At 37.7% G+C, this 26,626-nt stretch overlaps 1 long non-coding RNA gene across 1 annotated transcript in view; it reads right to left on the bottom strand.

Annotated features, from left to right (window-relative positions):
• The window catches only part of LOC132027953 (uncharacterized), a 72,799-nt gene extending 46,667 nt beyond the window's left edge, over positions 1-26,132 (bottom strand). Inside the window, exons 1-2 of the long non-coding RNA XR_009407274.1 lie at positions 26,093-26,132; positions 16,978-17,081 (exon numbers count right to left, since the gene is read on the bottom strand). This is a non-coding gene — a long non-coding RNA (uncharacterized LOC132027953). The remainder of the gene's footprint in view (positions 1-16,977; positions 17,082-26,092) is intronic.
• Positions 26,133-26,626: the final 494 nt, after the last annotated feature.

Below are 26,626 nucleotides of genomic sequence, written 5' to 3'. Positions count from 1 at the left end.
GGAGAGGCAGTGTCCCTGTGAGTAGGGGCTTGATCCCAGGACCTGGAGATCATGACCTGAGCTAAAGGCAGACACTTAACTGACTGAGCCACCCAGGCACCCCAAATCTTTACACCCTTGATATAAGCAGAAATTTTTAAGCAGGACAGAAAAAGTATGAACCATAAAAGAAAAAAAATTTTTTTCATCAAAATCAAAAGACACCATTAAGAAAACAAAATGACAAACCATAGACTATGTGAAAGTATTTGCAATATATAGATGATCATTAATTTTATGTGTCAACTTAATTGGGCTAAGTGATGCCCATATAGTTGATACATTATTTTTGGTTGTGTCTGTGAGGGTGTTTCCAGAAAATATTACCATTTGAATTAATGAACTCAGTAAAGTAGATGACCTCAAAGTAAGTGGGCATCATCCAATCCTTTTAGAGCCCAAATAGTACAAAAAGACAAAGGAAGAATTAATCTGCTTCCTCGCTACTTGAGTTGAGACATCCATTAGTGATCCTGGTTCTCAAATTTTTGGACTCAGATATGGACTTAAACCATTAATCCTGATCCTCACTCCCTCAGATCTGGATTATCCTACCAGCTTCTCTGTTTATCTGTTTGGCATATGAGAGATCTGGGGACTTCTCAGCCTCTAAACTATGTAAGCCAATTTCTGTAATAAATCTCTTATATAAATTCTATTGGATCTGTTTATCTGGAGAACACTAAAACAATGCACAGCTGAAAAAGCATTTATATCCAGAATACAAAAAGAACTCTTAAACTCAATTATAAGAAGACCAAAAAGCCCAAGTAAGAATTGGCCAATACGCTCATGAAAAAAAATATGCTCAACATCACTAGTCATAATGGAAATACAAATTAAAACTACATTGAAATTCCCAGTACTTCCACTAGAATAGTTTAAATTTAAACTATTGACAACAAATTACAAATTACAAATCTAACAAATACTGACACAACCTGGAACAACTAAAAATCTGTCAAGTGCTGGTGGGAATGCAAAATCATATATTGTGACATACTCTTATGAGGTTAAACCTACCCCTACCATAGAATCCAGCAATTCCACTCACAGGTATTTACCCAATTCTTTGTCCACACAAATAATTGTATGCAAATGTTCACAGAAGCTCCATTCATACTTGCTGAAAATTGGAAACAATCTAAATGTCTGTCAATAGGTAAACAGATAAGCAAGTTGAACTACTCCTGCCCCAGTGACACTATGTTTTAAAATGACAAGTTCATATGTCTTAATACTTTGTGTGGCAAATCTTCAATCCTTACTACCCCTAAGAATTTTTTGGATGAATTCATTTCATATTTTACTTCCAAATTAATTTTAGAACATTCTTTTCAATCCCTGACCCACAAAACTCCTTTAAGTCTTAATTTAAAGAAAATAAATTGGGGCACCTGGGTGGCTCAGTCAGTTAAGTGTCTGCCTTTAGCTCACGTCATGATCCCAGGGCTCTGGTATCCATGAAGTCCCACATTGGGCTTCCTGCTCAGCAGGGGCCTGCCTCTCCTTCTGCCCCTTCTCCCAACCTCTACTCATGCTCTCACTCTCAAATAAATAAATTTTAAAAATTAAAAATAAAAAAAATAAGTTGTGTACAAGACTGAATCTACCTATCCAAGGATAAGACATCATTTTCATGTATTCATGTGCACCTCCAGAAATGGAATCACTCTTACTGATCTGCTAACCTATCCTAAAACCTCACTCCTAGCATCTCACCGAGGACACTTCAACTTTTCTACTAACATAGTTGTTTTCCAGAATTTGTAGCTGTGAAGATGAAGAGATTCATTGCAATTGTAGCAGTTCACCATGTATTTGGGGCCAGTTCTTCAGAGACATGATAAGAATTAGAAAGCAAGATGTCTATTACCTTCACTGATTCAGTTTAACTTAATTCAGTAATCATGTATTGTGCACCTCCTATGTGATAGACAGGGTGCTAATGTCTGTGTGGAATCAAAGACAAGCAAGTCATGGGCTCTGTTGTCATGGATCTTTCTCTCTATGATGGTGGCAACCACAGAAACCAAACAGCTTCACAGAAGGCAACATGTCCTAAGGATGCAGAGGGCCTATGTAGGCACAGAGGACAAACTTGCTTTTTAGTAAGGAAAAAAGCAACACTGTAAAGTCAAAACTTCAACATTCTGTATAAAAACACTGATTTAACTTTTTGTATCTTCTTTCTAACAAACCCTGAGGCCTAGAAATTTGCTGAACTTTATGCTTTGGTACCTGAGTCCAGTTTGCTTCATTGCTCTTCCAACGGCAAGGTTTAGAAAACCCTTAGGTTGTATTTTATTTTGAAATCTGCTTAGGTGGTAATTCTTTTTTAGCTAAAAATAGAACTTGCCAGAGAAATTTAACAGAGAAATTAATGCAGGAATGAAAGGTGGGGCAATTCTCCATTCAACATTTTCCTGTTAATTATAAATTTGCTACATAATTTCAGTTTCTAAGGAAACTTATATTTTGTTCTAATTATAAGAGGCAAGTGGTGTGTATTAGAAGCAGGTGCTCCAGAGTTTTTGCTAACAGTCATTTCCCAATTACATACACACAAATGCATTCAGCTCTGTTTCTTTGCCTTTCAACATTGATATGTATGGATTTGTAATTTCTTCACATAAAATGTAAAGAAAAACCAACTAGTCTCTCAAGATTTTATTATTCACATTCACTTAATTTTCTCAATTTTATGAGTAGCTTTGTGGCATAACCCAGCTGAAATCATTTTTAAAACATAGGGATGGAAGAAAGAAGGGAGGAAGGGAGGGAAAAGAAGGACAGAGGGATTGAGGGAGAGAGAGAAGGAAAAGAAAAGATGGGAGAAAGGAAACAGGGAAAGGATTAACAAGATGAATGGAGAGTGGGCAGGCTGCTGAATGAGTACTGAATGAAGAGAAAGGTAGTACTCCCTATATGGTTTCTGCGTTATAACAACACATCGTAGCCTAACAGTGAAGCACAAGCTAAAACAATTGCTCCAGGATCATTCCTAACTTCCTATCCCCTACTAGCTGTGATGCTGTGGACTAATGTTTCTAAGTCTTTCATTCCCCATCAGTAAAACTGGGTTGAGGCTCAAGTCATGATCCCAGGTTCCTGGGATGGAGCCCCTCGCCTGCTTCTCCTTCTCCTCCCTGTTCATGATCTCTCTTGCTATCTCTATTCCTATCTCTGCCTCTCTCTCAAATAAATAAATAAAATCTTTTTTAAAAAATAAAATCGGGTGAATAACAGTATCTGCTACAAAAAAGTTGACATCAGAGGAAAATAAGAAATGTAATGTGGTACCATATCACACCCATCAGATAAGCAAAAATCCTTATCTCCAATAATAAGTATTGAGGAGGTCAGAAAATAAAATTCTCCTGCACAGTTGATAGGAATATAAATGAAAAGCAATTTAACAACAGGAAAAGTTAGGAATGCATATACTTTGACTCAGCTATTTCTCTCCTAGGTATATCCCCTAGAAAAACTCTTATACATGTGACCAAAGAGAAACATACACAAGAATGTTCACCACTGGGACGCCTGAGTGGCTCAGTTGGTTAAGCCATTGGTTAACCCGGGTCCTGGGATTGAGTCCCACATTGGGCACCTTGATCACTGGGGAGTCTGCTTCTCTCTCTGCCTCTGCCTGCCGCTCTGCCTGCTTGTGTCGCCCCCCACCCCCGACAAATAAATAAATAAATAAAATCTTAAAAAAAAAAAAAAGAATGTTTATCACTGTATTATTTGAAATTGCTCAAAATGGAAAAATGCAAATGTTCTTCAACAAAAAAATGGAAAAAATGAATAAATCATAGCATACTCATATAGTAATGAAAAGGAATGATTTAGAGTCACAGGTGTCAATACATATGACTCTCCTACACATAGAGTAAGCTAAAAGAATCAAGTTTCAGACTTCAGAATGTCAAGGCAGAATCACAATGGAACTGAAGGAGCAATGGATTTCACCCAGAAAGGCTGAACTTAAAACTGGATACAGTAACTAATGTGTTCTTGGTTGTACATAAGACAGATTTTGTTATATTAGGAGGAGGCATTTAAAAATTCTGAAGGCATGAATCCATTTCCATGGCTCGTCTAAGGGGAACACTGGGCTCTGTTAGCTCTAGGCTGAGAGAGAATACACTGATGGATGAAAGGAATCTTCTACTCTGGGCTCTACCTAGCACATTCTTTCTTGGGGGGTCTGAGCATTAAACACATTTTGTCACCATAAGCACTAATTTTCACCCTCCAAGCCACATGGTAAATTCATAGCATATTTTTGACATTATTTTACACCTCATAATATCAAAGCCTTATTAGAAAGGGAATATTTGATTTTGCTTGTTACATGAGAAAGCATCCTACATTAACCGATGATAAATTTTGCCATACCCAAATCATCTCTCATTTATGTGATTTCCCTTGGAACTGGTAGAGGTAGAGGATTTGTTTAATTAATCCCACTGCACATGTTAATGGCAGTCTGACTGGCCATGAATTTTCTTGGGCCATGATAAATGTCAGATTTGGTAAAATGGTAAAGATACTTCTTATGGGAACAGAACTTCCACATTTTTATCACAGGTTACCATTTCAGAACACTTGAGTAGGTTGCCATCTCACCTCCAATGTTTTCACATTTGCCAATGAAGAGTTGGTGTTCTCTGCCATTTTATATAACATCTTAAGTGTCTTATTTTTCTATCACCAAGAAGAACTCTATATCTTGAATTCAACAATTTCCCACTGAATGATTGTCTGCCCTGAATTCCAGATCAGGGAACCATGGAACACAGCTAATGACAAAACTGTCATCACATTTTTCACAAGGAATCAGTTTTTGAACAACAGTATTGTCTTGGTCAAGAGATGCTAGAATCAAGACATAGGAAAGAATAGGCAGGCTGAGATTTTTGGAGTAGATTTGAGGCATCATTCTGATGACAGCTGTTACTGTAAGGATTGGTCACACTGTTCAGAAAGTTCTCCTATAACCTATTTTATGAGTGCATGGTGTTTTACACATAAAAAAATAACAGTGTAATTGTGTTCTATTATATTAAAGTAGAAAAAGACTCTGTAATGAGAGCTTTGAGACAGGAATATAAGTATTCATATACTACCTCTGATTCTGATTGTGAAATGTAAATCTGATGACACTAATGAGAAGCACACCATGGAAGCCAAGTCTTAGTGTTAAAAGAAGCAGTTAAATACCATCAATATGATTTGGGACCACTGATGTTTACCCTGATGATATGGCTGAAGCAGTGTTTGTCAGGTTTCTCCATTGTAAAGTTACCGTTCTCTACTCTTCTTCTCTTCCCCTTTCCATACTGGACTTTTAGGAAGGAAGTCACTACACAAAGCCCACACTTTAGGAGTAAGGAGTTATGTTCCCCCCTCCTTTGAAGCAAAGTACCTATATAAGTTATTTGAAATTCTTTTGCATGGAAGATACTTAATTGTTTAATTCCAGTATATACATACAGTATTATCAGAATTGTTAACTTGTACCAGGGTATCTACGTGGCTCAGCCAGTTAGGCGTCTGACACTTGATTTCAGCTCAGGTAAGGATCTCAGGGTTATGAGAGGGAGACCCACACTGGGCTCTGTCCCGGGCATGGAGCCTGCTTAAGATTCTCTCTTTCCTTCTCCCTTTGCCTCTCTCCAACCTGTCTATCTCTCTGTCTGAAAGAAAGAGAGAAAGAAAGATAGATAGATTATCTTTTACCCCCAAGAAACACAACTTTATCAACTGGGATACAGTGCTTACATACAGTTTCTTTTGCCTTTAGTCTTATTGAATCCTCCTCTCCAAAGTCACTTGACCTACCCACTTGAGTGAAATTGTTTAAAACAACTGCAATATATCTGAATTCTCTTGTCATAGCCTGTGTCCCATGGATGAATCCCCTGACCTCCTAAATAATTTTTTAAAGTTCTCATATATTAAGGTTCATTCATTGTTCTATAAAGTTCTACAGATTTAGACAAATGCTTATATCAGGTATCTACTATTCCAGTATCATACAAAATAGTATTGGCACCTTAAAATCTCCCTGTTCAACCCTCACTCTCCCCCCGAACCTCTGGCAACCACTGATTCTGCTACTATCTGTACAGTTTTGTCTTCCCAAAATGTTCTATGGTTGGAATCATACAATATATAACCTTTTCAGATTGGCTTCTTTCACTTGACAATATGCCTTTAAGTTTCCTCCATGTCTTTTCATGGCTTACTAGCTCATTTCTTTTCATTATTGGATTGTATTGCATTGTATGAATGTACCACAGTTTCCTTACTCATTCACCTATTATTGAAAGACATCTTAGTTGCACACAGCTTTTAGAGAGTATGAATAATGCTGTTATAAACATTGGTTTAGTTAGTGTAGCCCTAAGTTTTCAACTCATTTGTGTAAATACCTAAGAGTGAGATTTCTGGATCATATGGTAAAACTATGTTTAGCTCTATAAGAAACTTCAAACCTGTCTTCCAAAGTGTCTGCCCATTTTGCATTCTTACCAGCAATAAATGAGAGTTCTAATAACAAATTTATTTAATAGCAAGAACAAGTAAGACTTCGATTATACAGGATCTCACCGCTATAGAAGAGCTCTCCGTTTCCATGGTTTGTGCCTTATTAGAGGTGAACCATGAACTACTATAATTGTATGGAGACAGCACTTACATTTGAGGGAAGAGAGAAGTATAGCTCTTTTCCTTCTCCACACAGCAAACAAATTCTGGCCATAGCAGCATGCCAAATGCCAACTGTAAAAGGCTACTGGGAAAACTAACCAAAGAAATTCAGACTTACTTGATACATAGTGACATTTTAGCAGTGAGGGAGGGGTACACCATTAACATCACCTTTTTAAATATATGCAAGTTCAGGAACTAAAAAGACTAAGCAACTATCTCCAGAAAACTAAAAGCAAAACAAGCAGAGAAGTGTTATAATTATGGACCCTTTCCTTGAGCCCTGAGTTAAAAATCTGTCTTTGCTACATACTAGCCACGTGCCACTAGGCAAATTTCTTAATTTCACTAGGTCCTGATTTCCCAGATGGTAAATGAGAATAACAATAATAATACTCTTCTCATAAAGTGTCATTGGAATCAACCAGCATATGATGACTATTAACACCTGGCACCCTTGCCTCAATTCAGGACATCTCTGAAGGGTCATCCCAGCTCCTGAATTCCAGATAGAATCGGCAGAATTAACTTTTGGGATACATCTTATTGCAACTTCTTCCTCTGTCCAGTCCTGCCTCCCTCATCCCCTTACAAGAATTATTCCCAAGAGTGCTTCCTAAGAAATTTCTTACACATAAATTTACATCTGGAGAAATATGACCTAAGAGAGTGAGCATTACCATCAAAACCACTACTGTCATTAGTGTTTATTCCAAGGCCCCCAGTCCATGGCTGTCTGTGTGATGCAGCAAAACATCCTTCAGGCCCTCATTTGAAGGATGACTTCCTCCCTCTGGGAAGAGTGGTCCTCACACTCCCCAAAGTGATGACGCACCTGAATTGTTTAAGGTAGTCCTCAGTATCAGTCATCTCCTTAGCAGAGCTAGTAATGGTGGAGGAGGATGGTCAAGGATGAGCAAAGAAGAGGAAAGAACTTCCAGCTAATTAAAGTTCCCCAGCGCAGCCTAGACGAAATCAATAGAATAGAATAAAAAGTGAGATCTGAAGGAAGTTTAAATGCAGATGGCAATTTATCACAAATAGTTCCCTTACCAGCAAAGCAGACATGACTGGAAGTTAGTTACACAAAGAGAGATTTAAGAGTGAACTTCAGAAGGGTGGGATTTTCAGAACTGTGCTGATTTCCAAATAGCCAAAAGCCCACAAGACAATGCCAGGAAACAGGATCCATGCCTTGGAATGGCAGCAACCTGGAGCAGAAATAAAATGATACCTAATGGCAAATGAGTACAACTAGACAATATAGAAAGGAAATTGTGTTACTAAGTATCAGAATTAAGTGATTCTCTTTTTTTTCTTTTTAAGATTTTATTTATTTATTTGACAGAGAGAGAGAGAGAGATCACAAGTAGGCAGAGAGATGGGGGGGGGGGGCGTAGGGGGCTCCCTGCTGAGCAGAGACCCCAATGCAGGATTTGATCCCAGGACCCTGAGATCATGACCTGAGCCGAAGGCAGAGGCTTAACCCACTGAGCCACCCAGCATCCTGTGATTCTCTTTTCTTACTGAGAAAAGTGAGCTGCTTTCATTTAGCAATTTACAGGATATATAGATAGTTTGTATACATGAATATGCAGAACAGTTGATAATTCCTTCAGAAAAATTCAGAGATTTTGGCTCAGGTCATGATCTTGATGTCATGAGATCAAGCCCCATTTTGGGGTTCACACTGGTTGTAGAGCCTGCTTAAGATTCTTTCTTTCTCTCTCTCTTCCACACCACACCCCATGCTCTCTCTCTCTCCCTCTCACACACACACACATACACACACTCTCTCTTTCCCTCTCTCTCAAAAAACGAAAACAAAAACAAGAGCAAAACATTCAGAGATATTTCCAGCAAACTTACTCATGGCCATTCTGTGTTGTGCATTTCCACCAGAACTATGTGTGTGCACTCTTCCTGCCAACCTAAAATGTGGGTCTTTAAGGAAAATAATAAAGGGGCCTCAGCACTAGTGGTCACTGTGTTGAGAAATTCCTCCTTTTATAACTGGGATTTCAGCTTCTCTTTTCTGTAGAGAGCATTATCTGATCACTACAGTTCTTAGGATTACTCTAAATAGCTTTCTGGAATAGTAACTATGAGGGTACAAATAGTAGACACAGGAAAAAACTGCCCAAGAAAGGGAGCACCACTGGTGACCTCTAGTAGTATACCACTTGTACTGAATCAATTCCAAATTTATAAAGCATGCTCATATTTTCAGATTTCCATCTCATTTTCATAGCTCATTACAAAAGACACTTATGTTTAACTGGCTTATGAACCACCCCCCAAAAATTTATGAAGTGGATAGACTGATGAGATATTCAGTTACCCTTGAATTTACCAAGACATGAAAACTATGGCCTCTCAGCTGGACTATATGGTGGAGGCCAAGCACATAAACTTTCTTTCCCACTAATGAACAAATACTACTTTTGCCAAACTCAAATCCCAAGAAGAGGGTGTGGCTCAGGACAATCAGAGACCCAAAGAGTTTGTTCACTGGGCTCCTGGGAACTGAGAAGAGGTAATGAATATTCTATTGCCGCAAAAGTCAACGACAATAGTGACACAACCAGATGGAAAAGGCAAAACCGAGCTCCAGACCATCCAGAGTTCCAAGCAGGACCCTGGAAACCTTAAGTAAAAACCAGACTGGAAAATGATGTCACCTGAGGGTGAGTGAAGTGCTGAAGACAGAGCAGCATGCAATATTTGAAATCCAACATGCAAAAACTAACCAACAAAGAGAACAGATATTAAAGAATTTCTAACTTTAAAAGGAAAACAGCTAAAAAAAATCTTTTTTTTTTTTATCCCTATAACACCTCTTACTCTGATGAGTTCAGAACAACTAATGAGTCCTCACAGTTGGAGCTGTCTCATAATTGAGATGATTTTCCATGGATGCTATTCATGATTCATAGAAGAGGTTCTTAAGGAATATTTTTTAAAAGGAAAGAAACGTTTATAAATCGTATCAGGTCACTTGGGTCCTCAGTCTGGTGGGAAAAATACAGTATGCTTAGAATGTTCTCAGGCCTAGCACACCCTTAGGACTAGGACAGAAAACTCCTTGAGCCATGTTTCTCATTTAGCAGTAGCCACCAGGAGCTGCGTATTGAGAGGCATTCAGAGACCCAGTGCTGGCTTAATGAAAAAAGATACTGTGACAGACAGTCTTTAAATTTGTGTTTTATTGATGAAAAGACCATGGTATCAAAAAGGTAAAAGGCTTCATCCAGAATCACTCATTAGAATCAACACTCAACAGTGAGAATTTGGCCTCTTCCTTATCATCTTGTCAACTTTTGTTACAATCAAAATTTGGATGGCTCTCAAGGACTATATGTTACATAAAAAGAATGCAATCTCAAAGGCCAACATATTCTATTATTTCATTTACAAAACATTCTCTAAGGGAAAAACTTATAGTGATAGAGAACATGGGAATAGCTGTTAAGGGGTTGGGAAGAGTGACTCCTCAGAGATGACACAATGGAATTTCTTTGTGGTGATGGAACAGTCCTGTATCCCTATTGTGGTGATGGTGATTCAAATCTAGACAAGCAATAAACTATCACAGAACTATATAGCAAAAAGAAAAAAGTGCATATAAAAGTGGTAAAATTCAAATATGGTCTGTACCTGAGATAATGGTATTATACCAACATCAAATTCCCGGTTATCACGATGTGTTATGCTTATATAAGATACTATCATTTCAGGAAGCTGGATAAAATATAGTAACTATATTACAATTTTTTGCAGCTTCTTTGGAATCTTAAACTATGTGAAATAAAGAGCTGTTTTTCTTTCTTTTTCTTTAATATTTTACTTACATATTTGACAGAGAGACCGAGAGAAGGAGCATAAGTAGGGGGAGTGGCAAGCAGAAGGAGAAAGAGAAGCAGACTCCCCGCTGAGTAAGGATTCCAATGCAGGGGGGGAGGGGGGCTCCATCCCAGGACTCTGGGATGCTGACCTGAGCTGAAGTCAGACGCATAATCAACTGAGACACCAAGGCACATTTAAAGAGCTATTTTTCAAGTCATAGCCTACCATATTTTGGGGGAACTTAGAGGAAAGGTCAGTCCTGCTCATGGAATAAAACAGGTAAAGAGCTGATAACTGAGTACAGTTTGGATAACTGAACAATCATTTACATATATAACATAAATATATATAAATTCCTCAGATTCAATATCCACCAAATATGGCCATTTGACAAAGCCTGGCCAAAATTATACAAGTAATAGTTAGCTAATGCCAACTCTTCCCCACCTGCCTTGTTCCTACCCAGAATGTGGACATGATCGGGGGGTGCAAGAAGCCATTTGAACCACGAGGATAAAATCACAGGGTAAAAATAGTGGTGCAAAAGGAGTCAAGGCTTACATACCTCTGAATTTGCCTTGTGACAAAAACAGATCTGTATCCATTTAAGCCACTACAGTTTGGTCAGAGCTGAATGCCACCTCTACAAGGAGAAAAAAACATATCTTTTCTCCTGAGGCAGCTGTGCCATGCAATGCTAGAGAGCCATCAGCCAGAGAGGCACCACTATGAAGGAGTGACAGTGAAAATGGAGGGCAAAGGAGTGAGGAAATAGGGCTCACCACCCAGAAGGCATCTCAGGACCTCTCCTACATATCTGAGTATACTTCAGGGGCATAAATAGAGCTAGAGGGTCTTGAGTCATCATAATTTGGGTAATCTAGTTTCTTTGCTGACCCTCAAGATCAGCACTGATGCTAAGAGCAGGGTGAGACCAAGTGGAAACTACTCACTACACTCCAAGCTAAGTCCAGCTCAGCAGTTCATTCCAACTGAGGTAACTAAGGGAACAAGGTTCTTTCTCCTGTGAGTTGTGACATTAAGACCAGTCTGCAGTCCAAGCTTCCGTAAATGCCCTCAGACCCACCCACCACCTGAACCCTCTGGATTATTCTCCCTCTTGCCTTAACGGGAGAGAGGCTGCTCTATTAGATCTTACTCAGTCTTTTCTCATCTCTTTCTATCAGCTTTGAAAATTTTTACAACATTATTTCAGACTTTATCTATGTATGGGGTCTGTTTTGTTTTTTTTTTTTTAAAGATTTTATTTATTTATTTGTCAGAGAGAGAGTGAGTGAGAGCGAGCACAGGTAGACAGAGTGGAAGGAAGAGTCAGAGGGAGAAGCAGGCTCCCTGTGGAGCAAGGAGCCCGATGTGGGACTCGATCCCAGGACGCTGGGATCATGACCTGAGCCGAAGGCAGCTGCTTAACCAACTGAGCCACCCAGGCGTCCCTGGGGTCTGTTTTTTTATTTGCCATGTTTCATGTGTGGTTTCTTCATGCTTTTTGTAACGCGTTCTTATAAATGTTCCTATATTTCCTGGCAATCATTTTTGAACTCTCAGGGACATCCTGGAGTAATACTTCCTATGCCTGTCACTTCTGGCACATAGGCCAGAGGTCAGCAAATTCCAGCACTCCTGCCCTCCTGTTATGATGAAGTTTTCATGGTTCACTGCTACACCATTGCTTACTCATTGCTTAGAGTTGCTTTTGCACTATAATGTGAAGGTTGAGTAGTTTCAACAGAGGCCCAATGGCTCCACAGAGCTTACAATATTTGCTATGGCCCTTTACAGAGTAAGTTTGTCAACCCCGGACATAGGCTTTCAAGTATGTGGGGGTTAATATAAGACATTAGCATATTCAAACTACAATATCATTCATATGTTAGCCAGTTGAGGAAAACGTCATTTACCTGTTTGGTGATTGGTTTTTGCCTTATTTTCTGTGAAAGAACATTTATTCTCTTACTCAGTCCCCTCAACTCCTACATAATATTGTGAATTAAGAACCTGATATTAAAATAAAGTTTATTTCTTGCAATATATGGTACGGCTTTCACACATAAAGCCTAAAATAAATGTGAAATGTCATTTGTGGATTTGCTGTAATATTTTTTCTGAGTTATTACTGTTAATATTGGTTTATTTTTAAAGGCACTTTCTGTTTTGGCAGAAGGAATCCTTCTAAATTATTTATATAAAATGTATTATCACTCTTTTGTTGGATCAGTGAACTAGATGACAGCTCAATTTGAGGAGTTAAAAAAACCTTTAGGGAATCTTTTGTGGTTTTGGCAAAAAATAATATATTGCCTTTCAGAACAGAGATCATGTGATACCGAATAAGAAAACTGTAAGATAATAAATAATTGTCTGACAATAAAATGCCTGCTCACTGAAATGAGATTTTTTTAAATAAGCCAGCAACAGAGGAAAATAAAAAAGGGATGAAAATACATTTTCAGTCAATTCAAAAGAAAGGTGTAGAATTTAGGATACATGAAAGCAGTGCTCCCCAAATTTAATTGCTTCCTTGTCAGGATACAAAAAAACCACATCAAAAATATGAATAGAAATTGTTCCAATTTCTAGAAGCAATTATGCAATATATACATTGTTTTTGCAGTATATATATATTTTATATATATATATATATATATATATATATATATATATATATATATTTAGAGTCTTAATACACATACCTTTTAAATCCAGTTAGTTATGTTTAGGTATGTATCCTGAGGAAATGAGCTAAAATGTGGATGGAGATATGTGATATTGGCTGAAATATTTAGTTAGCAGCAAAAATAGGAATAAAATAAATTAAATGTCTACTACATTTCGAGTACTATGCTAGATGCTGGTTGAATGAAATAGTCTTTGGTGAGGGAGTAATATGTCAGCTGAGAACCAAAAGCACTGGAAGTTAATGACCCAAGACCATTAAAGAGCAAATAACCATCTTTGCAAAGAGAGGAAGGTGAAAGAGATGAGATGGGCTGGTAAAGTTCTGATGATGATAGGGGACAGAGGTGAGATATCTTTTAAGAACGTTCCAGACACAAGGACTGAGAATATTTGGAATATAAATATCAAACACAGAGTTAAAGTGTAGGCATCCGGGAATCACACTGGTTAGCACTAGTGAGATAATTTGATCTAGACCCACACCTTTCCCTAAGGCAAGCAACCTTACCTGAAACAAGGAACTCTTTTCTTGTCTTAACCCCTCTTCTTGCCTATAAATGTCTTCTATTTTGAGCAGATCCTTGGAGCTCTTTTCTATTTGCTAGATGGGATGCTGCCCAATTAATGAATCATTGAATAAAGCCACTTTGATTTTCAAATTTATGTAGTTTTGTTTTTTTTAACAGTAGCAGTGCAAAAATCATGACAAAATATGTGTCATATTCAAATGTACAGTTGCTCACATAAAAACTAACCTTCATCAGTAAGGTTAACTCTGCCTCCATTTTTTAAAACAGACTTGATGGAATGGGAATGTCTGGGAATATCAGATATCTTTTTCTTAGATGCTTTACTTAATTATATCTTTCTACCCTAAGCCTTGTTGTGTAAAGTTTTTCTGGCGGGCGTCTTTTATCTGTTTCCTGCATAGGTATTGGGTTACCTATGGAGACTTGACCTGGGCATATATCCTTTTGGTGGGAGAGTCAAGGGTTAAGGGGGGGGGGTAGGCTGGAAGACAGCGGCGAGACCCCGCGGGGGTCTGGTGGCTAGATCCTGTGGTGGTCATTTCCATTGCTCTTCCTGCACTCCCGGAGCCTCCAGAGCCTCCGGTCATTTCTATTGTTCCTCCTGCACTCCGGGAGCCCACTGATCCAACTGTTCCTTCTTTTCAATACTAATAAGTGTGACAAGTGTACTTAGAAATGTAGCAAGTTCTAATAATTATTCTGTTATATAAAACGTTAACATAAGGGAAGCTGGGTGAAAGGTGTATGGGAACTCTCTGTACTATTTTTTGCAACACTTCTGTTAAATCTAAAATTAAAAAGTTTAAAAAAAAACCAAGAACATCATGTATGGTATGCTGCCATTTGTATAAAAGGAAGAGAAAAGAAATAGAAATGTGAATGTGATTTGATATGGTTAGAATATCTCTGGAGGTACATACACAGAACTAGTAGCATAGGTTAATTATGGAGAAAGTACCTGGAGGCTGAGGGTCAAGGGTAGAAGATTGGACTTTCTCTGGCTGCTCTTTCTGAATATTTTGATTTTTTTCCATGTGAATACCTTGCCTATTCAAAAATAATAAAATGAAAAACTGGACATCTTGGAAAGGCCATTCTAGCTCCAGAGTCCACAGTCAGCAGAGGCAACTCAACTGCTCTTTCTGCTCAATCCTGCTTTCTTCCATTTTCGTCGTGGGTACCGAACCTAAGGGAACTTGCTAATAAACACCGTATGTGCTAAACAGCTTCTCAGAGTATACTTTCCAGGGAAGGAATCTTATAGCTACTCTTTCTTTCAGCAATTCTGTAAAATTTGCCAAAGTAAGATATTTTCACTGCAGTTGGTTAAGGCTACTAACTCTTTTCATCACAACTTCCGATCTTATCATGTGGTACTGGAGTGGCTATGGGCAGCTGGAGATCCAGTTAAGTATAAGTACACTTGGGGGATATATTTCATCTAAGTTGGTAGACTACTTTTATGTGATTCACAGAGACACTTCCTGCATAGGCAAGTTATGGACAGCTATCCTACTGTGGGAAGAGTTTAGGAATACTCCACTGCATCAACTCAGTGTCAGGACATAATAGTGCAAGGGTCAATGTCATATTGAGATGTGAATGTATCCTATGGTGCTCAGCATTGGAATTTTGTGGGTAGGGGTAGAACAGTGTGATATGTAAGGAGCCAGAAGCTAGTTTACAGAAAATACTTTCAACATCAGACATATAAAAGGTAAAAAAATCTGACTCTCATAAATGCCTAGTCAAAATAGAATTTCTCTCCTGCCACATAACAAACTCATAATGTGCCAGGACAATGAGGACAACCCATGATGTGCTGGTAAATGAGTGTTATCGTTTCAAAAAGGACTTAACAATAGCTACTGCATAAGAAAACTTAAAATGTCCTGAAATTTAATTGCTCATATATCAAAGAATCTTAACAGAGATTTTCCATATTTCAATAAGAATCCTAAGTATTACATGACATTACGAATAAGTAGTAAAACTAAAACTTTTCTAAACTATGATGAAATAAATGTTGATTAATTATGAGAGAGGAAAGATTAAATTATCTTTCTATTCTCTCTATAGCATATATTACAAAATCATTCCACATGAAGAGTATGATCAAAGACTACAGAGCCAAAAGAAGAAAAAAAAAAAGTTGGAATTAAAAAGTACACTAGAGAAAATTATTATTCCAATTAATATTATGTTACTTTTCTGGATTTTTTTGATACTTATGTATTTGTCAGCTTTTTCTTTTTTTCTTTTTAGAGCTAGAGAAAGTGGGGGTTAGAGGAGGAGCAGAGGGAGAGAGAGACAAGCAGACTCTGCTCAGGAGCCTGACACAGGTCTTGATGAGATCATGATCTAAGCGCAAATCAAGAGCCAGAAGCTCAACCAACTAGGCCACCCAGGAGCCCCTACTTGTCAGCTTTTTAAATTTATAATTTATTTGGATTATCTTCTCTCATTTCACATAAATTTTCATATCTGTACCTGTTTTATATTATTTTCTTAAAGAAGGCCTAAGAATTTTATTAATCTTCAGGCCCTATAAAAACCTAAACCAACCTATGAGAGTCATCCTTTGAAAATATCTTTTTAAAATGCGAAAAATAGCATTATTACAACACTAAAAGTCTAAAGTGATTCTCTACTAGAGTGTCCTTCAAGACAGAAATCCTTGCAGTGAGAAAAGCCTATGTTCCCAGGGGGTGGCTATGCAGGAAAATAACATAGCATTTTCCCAAATATGAGTGCAGTATTGGCAACACAGCTATTAACATTTCTGCTTTAACGTCATGTATACATTTATTTTATTCTTCAACCATATCTTATGGTCAAAGCATTATATAGTAAAGTTCTGACTGGTGTTGCTTACGGTACTTAAGGTATGCATCCCAGATAAACTTTTATTATTCCTATTTCCTCTGCTCCTTTCTCATTTCTATCAGATTTACAATCTCCAACTCATGCACATTAAATAGAACGACAGACATATGCTTTGAATGCCACTGGGTAAAATGAAAAGAATAAAAGAAGCTTAATGTTCCCCAAATATTGTTCACACAAAAAGACAATAGATACTTTGATTTTTATTGGGAGGGTCCTAAGCTTCAGCTCACACATTTGTGTATGAATTGGTCCTTACCAAAATGGATGGTGATGTGAATTGAAGATTGCGAATGTACATTGATATTACACTGAGCAAGATGAGAAGGAGATGCTTCTGGTCTCCTCGTTGTAAGCAGACATCTAAAAACAGGAAAGTGAGCAGAAGTTGATATCCATTCTTCTTTCTTAGCAACAAAATCCTTATTTTAAATGGGATGGCAGTGCACCACACTGTTAAACTACATTCCCCAGTCTTCCTCAAAGCCAGAAGTGTCTAGGTGACAGAGTTCTGGCCAATGAGAAGAAAGTATAAGGCACTGTGCACAGCTCTCAGGAACACACTACAAAGGGAGTCACTCAGCCAGCAACATCTTTTGCCCTTCTCCTTACTTATACCAGGAATTCCAAAGTGGTACTTAAATAGAGGCAGTCATCCTACAATCCGGAGGCAACCTTGAAGTCTAAAAAAAAAAAAAATTGCACCACCTGCAGCTACGAAGGCATTGGAGGAAGCATTACTTACCTTCCCAGACTGCCTACTCCTAGACTTCTTGCTAGGTTTAGTCAAGTCCTTATCTGTTTAGGCCAAATGTAGTCCAGTTCATTTAGATGAAATAATACACAAATTCCTACCTGATACAAGGGATGGCTGAGATCTCTATTTTTATTTTCCTTACATGACTTACAAATACCTACTATTAAGTATTCATAATAGTAAATAAAACAAGAAGAAAAAAGAAGGAAGAATGACACTAAATATAGCATAATAGTAGACATATAATCTGTTTAGAGAGAAGACATACCACAAGACTCAACAAATTTCAGGACAACAAATCTTTTTTTTTTTTTTTAAGATTTTATTTATCTATTTGACAGAGAGAGAGAGAGTACAAGCAGGGGGAAGAGCTGTCAGAGGGAGAAGCAGGCTCCCACTGAAGAGAGAGCCTGATGTGGGGCTCAATCCCAGGACCCTGAGCCGAAGGCAGATGCTTAACCAACTGAGCCACCCAGGTGCTCCAAGACAACACATTTTTCCTGTCCTTAAAGATAGATTCCACACCTGATTAAAATTAAATTAAATTAAATTAAAGTAAATAAAGATAGTAAAATTTAACTTTTTAAGTAAAATTGTACATCTCGGGAAAAATATTAAGGATCTTGCAATAAGCTAATGCAGAAAGAAACATCATCAAAATAGGAAAGAATCAAGTTAGTGATCTGAAAGAAAGCTTGGGAAAAATCACATAATGAAGAGACAAAATACAGACAAAAGTGATGTAAGGACAATAGGTATAAGGAACAAAAAAGATGAACCAACAATTAGCTTGATGTCATTGAAACAGAGGAAAAAATTAAGGAACTAGCACTCTGCAAAACATACTAACAAACAGATCAAAGAAGACTTTCCTAAAAGGAATAGAATGATATTCATGTTAAAGAGGAAGGCAAGTCTTTCATAAAGCTCAGTGTTTCTTGCTGATTAAAAAAAAAAAAAAAGAAACAAATCCTTAGTGAAACAGATATTAATATAAACCACCAACATTCAGCTTCATGCTTAATGGTAAAAGACTAGAAAACTTCCCAGTAAATTCAAGAATAACATAAAGATGCCCAAGAGAGCCATCATCATTATTATTTTTTTTAAAGATTTTATTTATTTATTTGAGAAAGAGAGAGAGTGAGACAAAACATGAGAGAGGAAAAGGTCAGAGGGAGAAGCAGACTCCCCATGGAGCTGGGAGCCTGATGTGGGACGATCTTGGAACTCCAGATCATGACCTGAGCCAAAGGCAGTCGCCCAACCAACTGAGCCACCCAGGCACCCCGGGCCATCATTATTATTACTTAAAGATTGTATCATTGCGATTCACAGACCTATAACCGTAGGGCAAATAATACATTATATGTTAATCAAAAAAAATGTATCATTATATATTTTGAAAACCCAGGAGAACTAACTGAAAAAAGAAAGCATTAGAAACAGAGGATCAATAGGGTGGATAGGTATAAATAATATTTTATTTATTTTTTATAATCATAAGAGCTTTATAAATACTAATTCCAGTTTGAATATAAAAAATAAATGCCTTGGAGTAATAGCAAAAACTATGCTAAAGTCCTGAATGAATTTTTCAACTCAACTCAGAGACAAAAAAAAGAAGACTGTTTAAATAAAAAGACAGATAGGAATTCATACTTGTAAAGAGGTCAATTCCCCTCACTGAATTTATAAATTCAATGTAATGGCAGTTAAAAAAAATACCAAAAAAATTATATTTGTGGGAAAATGGGGAAACTTGACAAACTTGACTAAAAACAGACATACAAGATATTTGAGGAAAATCTGTGAAAAAAAGAGTAACAATTGAAATTAGCATGTCCACAACTAAAACATCATAATATTTCATTCATTTATAAAATATGATCATTCCAAATTAATAAACAACAGTTAATGGTCTATATGATATAAAATAGACCTAAACACAAGTATATGCAATAATTTATGATAAAAGGTGGCAACTCTGTGAGATATTGGAGCGACAGGCAAGCCATTTGAAAAAAAAAATGATTAGATTTCTATCCCTCTCTCTATGCAAATAAACATCAGATAAATAAAAAAATAATCATGCAGTAACTAAAATGGCACAAGGAATGTTTTGGGGTGATGGAAATGTTCTCAAATCAGACCATGAGGATGGCTGCATAACTCTGAATTCACTAAAAGTTGTTGAATTGTACACCTACAATGAGTGAACTTGGTGGTACACACATTATACATTAATAAAGCTGCTAAATTTTTAATTGTAATAAAATAGAAGTACCAAAAACCACAGAAATCCTGAAAGAAAATATGGGTGAGTATTTTTAGAATTTTGGATTGAAAGCCCTTCCAAACATGACGTAGAACCTAGATACAAATTTAAAACGTATATCTACGAATGGATAAAGAAGATGTGATCCATACACACAATGGAATATTACTCAGCCATCAGAAAGGATGAATACCCAGCTTTTGCAACAACATGGATGGGACTGGAGGAGATTATGGTGAGTGAAATAAGTCAAGCAGAGAAAGTCAAGTATATGGTTTCACTTACTTATGGAACATAAGGAATAACATGGAGGATATTAGGAGAAGAAAAGGAAAAGTGAAGGGAGGAAAATCGGAGGGGTAAGCGAATCATGAGAGATTGTAGACTCTGAGAAATAAACTTAAGGTTTTGGAGGAGAAGGGGGTCGGGGGATAGGTGAACCAGGTGGTAGATATTAAGGAGGGCACGAATTGCATGGAGCACTGAGTGTTATACGTAAACAATCAATCTTGGAACACTACATCAAAAATTAATGATGTACTGTATGGTGACTAATATAACACAATAAAAAAATAAAATAAAAATTTATCTAGATAAAGACATTAAATAAAATCAAAGAAAAAAGGCAAACTGTGAAAAAAAAAAAAAAAACCGGAACGTGTTTGAGATAGGACTAATTTTCTTTATACCATCAATAAAATTAATTCAATGTATAATAACTCAACATAAATTTAATAATTCCTGTGTTGACACTGTCTCTACACATGATAAACTGATTAACAGTACATTATCACCAATTCAGACCAAGGATTACCAATCTAATAGCCAAATCATAAAATATGCCCCTGAAGAGAAAAGCTTTCCGAAAACCACTGTGTTCCATAAAGCAACAGATCACCCAGGAGCTTGCTAGAAATGCAGAATCTTGGGGCCCACATCTCTTGTCCTCAGCCAGAATCTAAATTTTAATAAAACTCCAGGTAACTAATGCATACATTAAAGTTTTCAGAAGCACTACTTTCAAGTATCACATTCCTTTTCTGCCTGGCATTTTCTCCTTCAGAAACAAAATTATCATCTAATAGGATCCAGGGTCTTCTCCTCTAGGTTTGTTATCTTGGAATTAATTCTCATATGTAAAAAACCATAAGAAAAAACATCACATTTGAGGTTACTCTGAATAGCCTAGTAAATGTGCATTATGCTCCAATGTATTAGACACAAATTATATATTATCATATTTTAAATACTTTATTTTGATGATAAAACAAGTTCATGCTATAGAAACATTCTAGAGTTTTTATTTGGTAGAATTTTTCTTGAAGTACCAATCCTGTCTACTCTACTATATCTATCACTGCTCTGAACGATGACTGGCAACATCACAGTAACTAGACACAGTTGCTTCTGACCATGGAACTGTACCTTAGCTTACCATAAGGAGTCTATTAGAACCGTCAGCACTCATGCTTCACTACCTTCAAGTAAATGGTCATACCAAACTGCAAGAACAATGCAGGCTTCATAGAGGATGCTGAGGAACAGACTGCATGAGTAGATTCCCCTATAAAGGATTTCTCTGCACTTACATGCCATACCAAGTTCAATAGTTGTTCCTATTGAAATACTAAAAGGGCAGGCTGGCCTATATTTTCCTAAATGAAATCCTTCCATATTGAAGATATAGAAGGTTATTTTGTATGCTATCCTGTCTTCATCAGCCCTTCATCCAATTCCTTCCAATAACACTTCTTTTCAAGTTAAAAATAAATGACAACACATTTAGACAAACATTAGTTTTGTTGAGGTAGAATTCTAAAAGGTAAAAAATTACCTCGTTTTGCTCACTTTGGGCCCCCGAATTTTGACTCTAATACCACAGGTAGGCTCTATTTGGTTTAAAAGACATTACATACATAGATTATTTAGCCTGAATTTGACAGGGGCAACAAAAGCTTTATTGGAACAACTGAACCCAAATTCTATAATGTAATGGTTTCTAAATGCTGATCCACAGAACACTGCTAGGCCAAGTCATAAGAATTACCCAGAAAACATTTTTAAAATACAAACTCTAAAGCCCTGTCACCTGGATTCAGATTTCTTAGATATGGGGTGAAATCCAGAATGGGCATTTTTTTCCAAATTCCACCAGACAATCCTGATGCATAACCTAGGTACATATGCAAGAACTTGAAAAGTCATTTACTGGGACGCCTGGGTGGCTCAGTGGGTTAAGCAGCTGCCTTCGGCTCAGGTCATGATCCCAGCATCCTGGGATTGAGTCCCACATCGGGCTCCTTGCTCCACAGGGAGCCTGCTTCTCCCTCTGACTCTGCCTTCCACTCTGTCTGCCTGTGCTCGCTCTCGCTCTCTCTCTGACAAATAAATAAATAAAATCTTAAAAAAAAAAAAAGAAAAGAAAAGTCATTTACTGGGGTCTGATATCCAATTCTCACTGTTCCACACTTGAATTAATAACTATTAACATGACATTTCCATACTGTATTCAACAGGACACACTTCCCTCAAATGCTAATAATAAATATCCAAATGAACAAACAAAAATAAGGTTCTATATTCAAATAGGTTTAAGAAACATTGCATTTAAATAAAATCAGAATGTTTTCTTTACTTCATATAACTAATGTATATTATACATCTCTACCTCAGAGAATATAGTAGGTAGCAATTCCCTAATTTATTTGACCACGGACTCCTCTTTTTGGTGTGTCCTGTCTCAACACCTGCCAGAACTGGTGTTCTGTAGAGCAGAGTTCAGGAAGCTGTCTTCACCAGTGACTAGGAAGCATTATCTAGGATACTGAGTCCCATTGTCTCTGTCCCTCTTCCTTCTATCTCCACTGTGCTGTGATGTCTCCTTTCCTCAAAGCCCCTTGTCTCTGGTCACAGTCAGCCCTCACTCTTGGTCCATGCACTTGTTGATGCATAACCATTGAGGATTAAATCATCACCACTGATGAGCATGAAAGGTTTTGCTTCTTTTGGTCAGCTCTGCGGTATTAATGCGGCTATGATGATTTGAGTTTGTTCCCTCCCCCCACCTCTCCATCTCTCTCTCTCTCTCTCTCTCTCTCTCTCTCTCTTTGGAGCACAGGTTCTTTCTGCATGCTGAATAAGCAGCTGAAAAGGGTCCTTCTACTTGAGCTTCTCCAATTCCTACCTGACACCATTAAACACCCTCAGATAGCCCCAGATATTATAGTTTTTATTCTTCACGCCAAATATGGTATGGGTGAAACCAAAAAGGGTTACAGACACAAAAACTTATTCTCCATCAACCACCATCTCTGATGCCGTAGGAGGACAGGGTGGGTGCTAGAAGGAGACATTTTTAGAAAGATGGTATCCTTTACATAAAAGGGATCAGTCAATGTCCAAGTGAAATAAACATTCACATGGATTTTTATAAGCTTCAAATATTATTGTTAGTTCTAGTTCTCTCCTAATTCTCTCCCCATCCTATCACCACAGCAATCCATAAAACAGAAGAGGAATCAGGAGAGGTTTCTGATTTGTGTTGTTTTTTTAAGCACATAGCATATACAAGGCATTATAGGGATTTATATATGCATGTGTGTATGAATTGTTATTTTTTTCCTTTTGAACCCCTTCACCCATTTCTCTGACCCTGTCCTGATCAGAGACCTTTTATTCCTTTGATAATGAAAATAGGTGGTCACCATATATGGAAAAATATGTATGTTTTGCTTTTCCTAACCAATATTCTACTTCAGAAGGGCCTTCAAATAGTTTGATGTAAAAAATTGGGACAGAGGAAAGAAAGAACACCCAGAAAAACACATGCAATTATGTAGCCACTCAAAACCAGGCTGCCCTAAAGGAGGGCATGTTAGATAAAAGAGACAGCACAAATTGGAAAGCTTTTTAGCCCTCAATAGTACTTTAATATTAGGCCTTCACAGGATTAGTATTAGTGCTCTATATGACCGCTTTATAAGCTTTATAATTACTATCTCCAAAAGTGACTACAGAGGCTCAGCCTAATATCAAGGTCTATGAAGTCTGGGTCATGCAAGAGTGCTAACTGACCCATGTGCCATCACCATGGTGATCATACTTGAAACTTACTCCAAGGATGATTTGATAAGATTGTAGCAGAGCCATTAACAAAATTCCTCTAAAGACAAATGGAACTGATGGTTCAGTTATAACAACTGAGGACAGATGAATCCCTAAGAAGACAGGTGCTGGTCTTCTCCGGCCTTTTCTGCATGCTAAGATATGATGCCCTCTGTCTCCACACTTCTCCAAAGAGGAATTCATGACAGGTAACAGTTATCAGCTCCTGGAGGCACTTTTCCAGTTAAATGTTTCTATATTTCTGTTCGTTTGAATCCCCGTGGTTATAAAATCAGGAAGTGTTTAATACTGAGAACTTTTACAACAATGAAAGACTGTTTGCTAAAGGCCCGCCTTGACTCCTCATTAGTGTTTTACTGTTGCCTAACCCTATACTGGAAAAACCAAGGACCAGCCTGTCAGTTCCAGGTGGCAAATGGACTGGTGGCCCCAAAGAAGTGAGATCCATGCTGTCTGCAGTATGCAATGAAGTGAGGCCAAATAGCTGTTAGGTAGAAAACATGGTGGCATTCACTGAGTGAGTTCAGCACTAGTCAGAGAAAATACGTCCATGAATTAGAAATTGGAAATCAGGGCATGTCAGCCCTGTCCCCAGCTCTGTGTAGAATGACCTGAAAGGTAAATTAGAATATGATACTGCAGATGATATTTCTCCAAATTTCTGCGTGTAGTGGTCATGAGAACGCACCACTCAGATCTGCTGCTGGCAGGAGTGGAATGGACCAACAGCCCCTGCTGCAGCCTTCTGGATCCATCACTGTGTCTGCACCATGGCCATGCTTCCCTTAGACTGGCCCAAGACTTGACCGTGCATGGCAAGGGTACTAGTGCAGTCCATCGTATGGCTGTGAGACCCAGAAATAGCTGACTTGGGTCAGAGAACTCTCTGTTGAACAGGAGACACATTCTTAGAACTGCACTGCAGTCTGAGACTTCCTGCCAAATCCTCCTTCCTTCCCCCTCTCCTTCACAGGCAACAGACTTATTTCAAAGGCTGCGGCTCTCCTCATCTCCCTCCGGTCACGCTCTCCTTTATCTTTCACAGGCATTTTCCTCAACAAATCTCCTGCATGTCTCAGTGCATCTTGGTGACTTTCCCAGAGAACCCACCTGATGCAGAGAGTTTACATGAAATAGTCCACACTGGGTATTAACTTTAACTCCTCCAAAGCCCTTTCTTGTATATAATCTTATTTGATCCATGGAACTCTTTGTAAGGTGTCCTTGAGATCTTTCATGAGCAAAGAAATCCTTCCTTTTTAAATTAATAAATAATAATCTACAAAATTATCTGTGGCCACACACAGCTATTAAGCATAAAAACTGTATTGTTTATTCATCTATTCAACAAATACTGAGTCACTTCTGTGAACCCAATGACAAAGATTCTTTGCTTAACCAAATGTTGAGTCAGGCTCCTGAACTTTCTCCTAGATCCATCTGAGCGCTTCCTTGTAAAATCCAGTCTTAGCAAACACCCTGCTTAGTCAGTTTAACCAGAACATCCCACCCTCAACACCTGAGCATGTCCCATCACCCTGGCCTGTCTTCAGTAAGAATATTGGTAGATTGGTTTAGTCAAAATACCCCAATCCCTGATGTTTCCTCTAAATAATTTTCCATCCACTGACTCCCACACTACTCCTCAGCTATAAATTCCCACTTGCTTATGGGGTATTCAAAGTTGAATCCAATCTCTCTCCCCCACTGCAAAATTCTGTCAAAGCGGTCTCTATACCTATCTAGTCTGCCTGGTCATCTTTAACAAGGGTTATGAATAATTTTTTCTTTAACACCATTTCTATGCTGGATTCTCCTGGGGATACAGCAGTGAGTAAGACAGAGCCATTCCCTGCTCTTACGGGATTCACATTGATCTTAAAATCACAACTGTAGAAAGAGATACAGAGAAAAAGATCCAGGTGTTATGGGGTTAGGAAAGATTCTAGGGAACCTAACTTTGGTAATCTTAGAGAACACTTCCCTAGGACCTATCACTGAAGCTTGGTTCAGAAGGAACAAGTGAACATCATCTGGAAAGGGTGCTTGAGCTAGTAATAGGGACAGATTGTTGCCACTGAGTAGACAGGGATGGGGGGAAAGGCCCCAGTCAGGAAGCAATTGGGATCATTCAGATAACTGAATGGGGATCAGCATATGTTAGAAGCAGAGAGCAAAAGAGTGCAGGCACCAGATACTGCTATAAGCACATACCTCTTGGCCAAAAGAGTTCCCAAGATTCTGCTTATGTATGCCTGTAAAATAATTTGGGAAACTATGTACCCATTCACACACTGTTAATTCACATCTAAATTCTTTTAATTTAAATTTAAACAGATACAAAGGATTTGATTTCTGGTATATTACAAATATTGACATCTTAAAATAATGGAATACTGTTCCAAGAAAATACCAAAGCTATTGCTACCCAATACCATTCATTGAAAAAAAAATACACACACACACACGTGAACAAGCTGATCTTCAACCCTTAGAAACCTTATATCATTCTTTTTTCTCCATGAAGTAATTTTTCCATTCCACCTTCCCCAAAGAATATTTTCATGTAAAATATTTTTATACTTGAAAATTCTTACTGATGTCATTTCATCCTCAGGGTAAAATTTTCTTTCTGGATTAAGTTATTACTAAAATTAATATGTGCTTCATGAAAAGCAATATAGATATATTATAAATTTTAAACATATGTTTAAAATTGGAAATTCTTCTGTTATAATGGAATGAATG

Source organism: Mustela nigripes, chromosome 12 (genome assembly GCF_022355385.1).
Source record: "Mustela nigripes isolate SB6536 chromosome 12, MUSNIG.SB6536, whole genome shotgun sequence".
Lineage (NCBI taxonomy): Eukaryota > Metazoa > Chordata > Mammalia > Carnivora > Mustelidae > Mustela > Mustela nigripes.
Note: the sequence above shows the minus strand (reverse complement) of the source record. Positions and strands in the feature narration are given on the sequence as shown.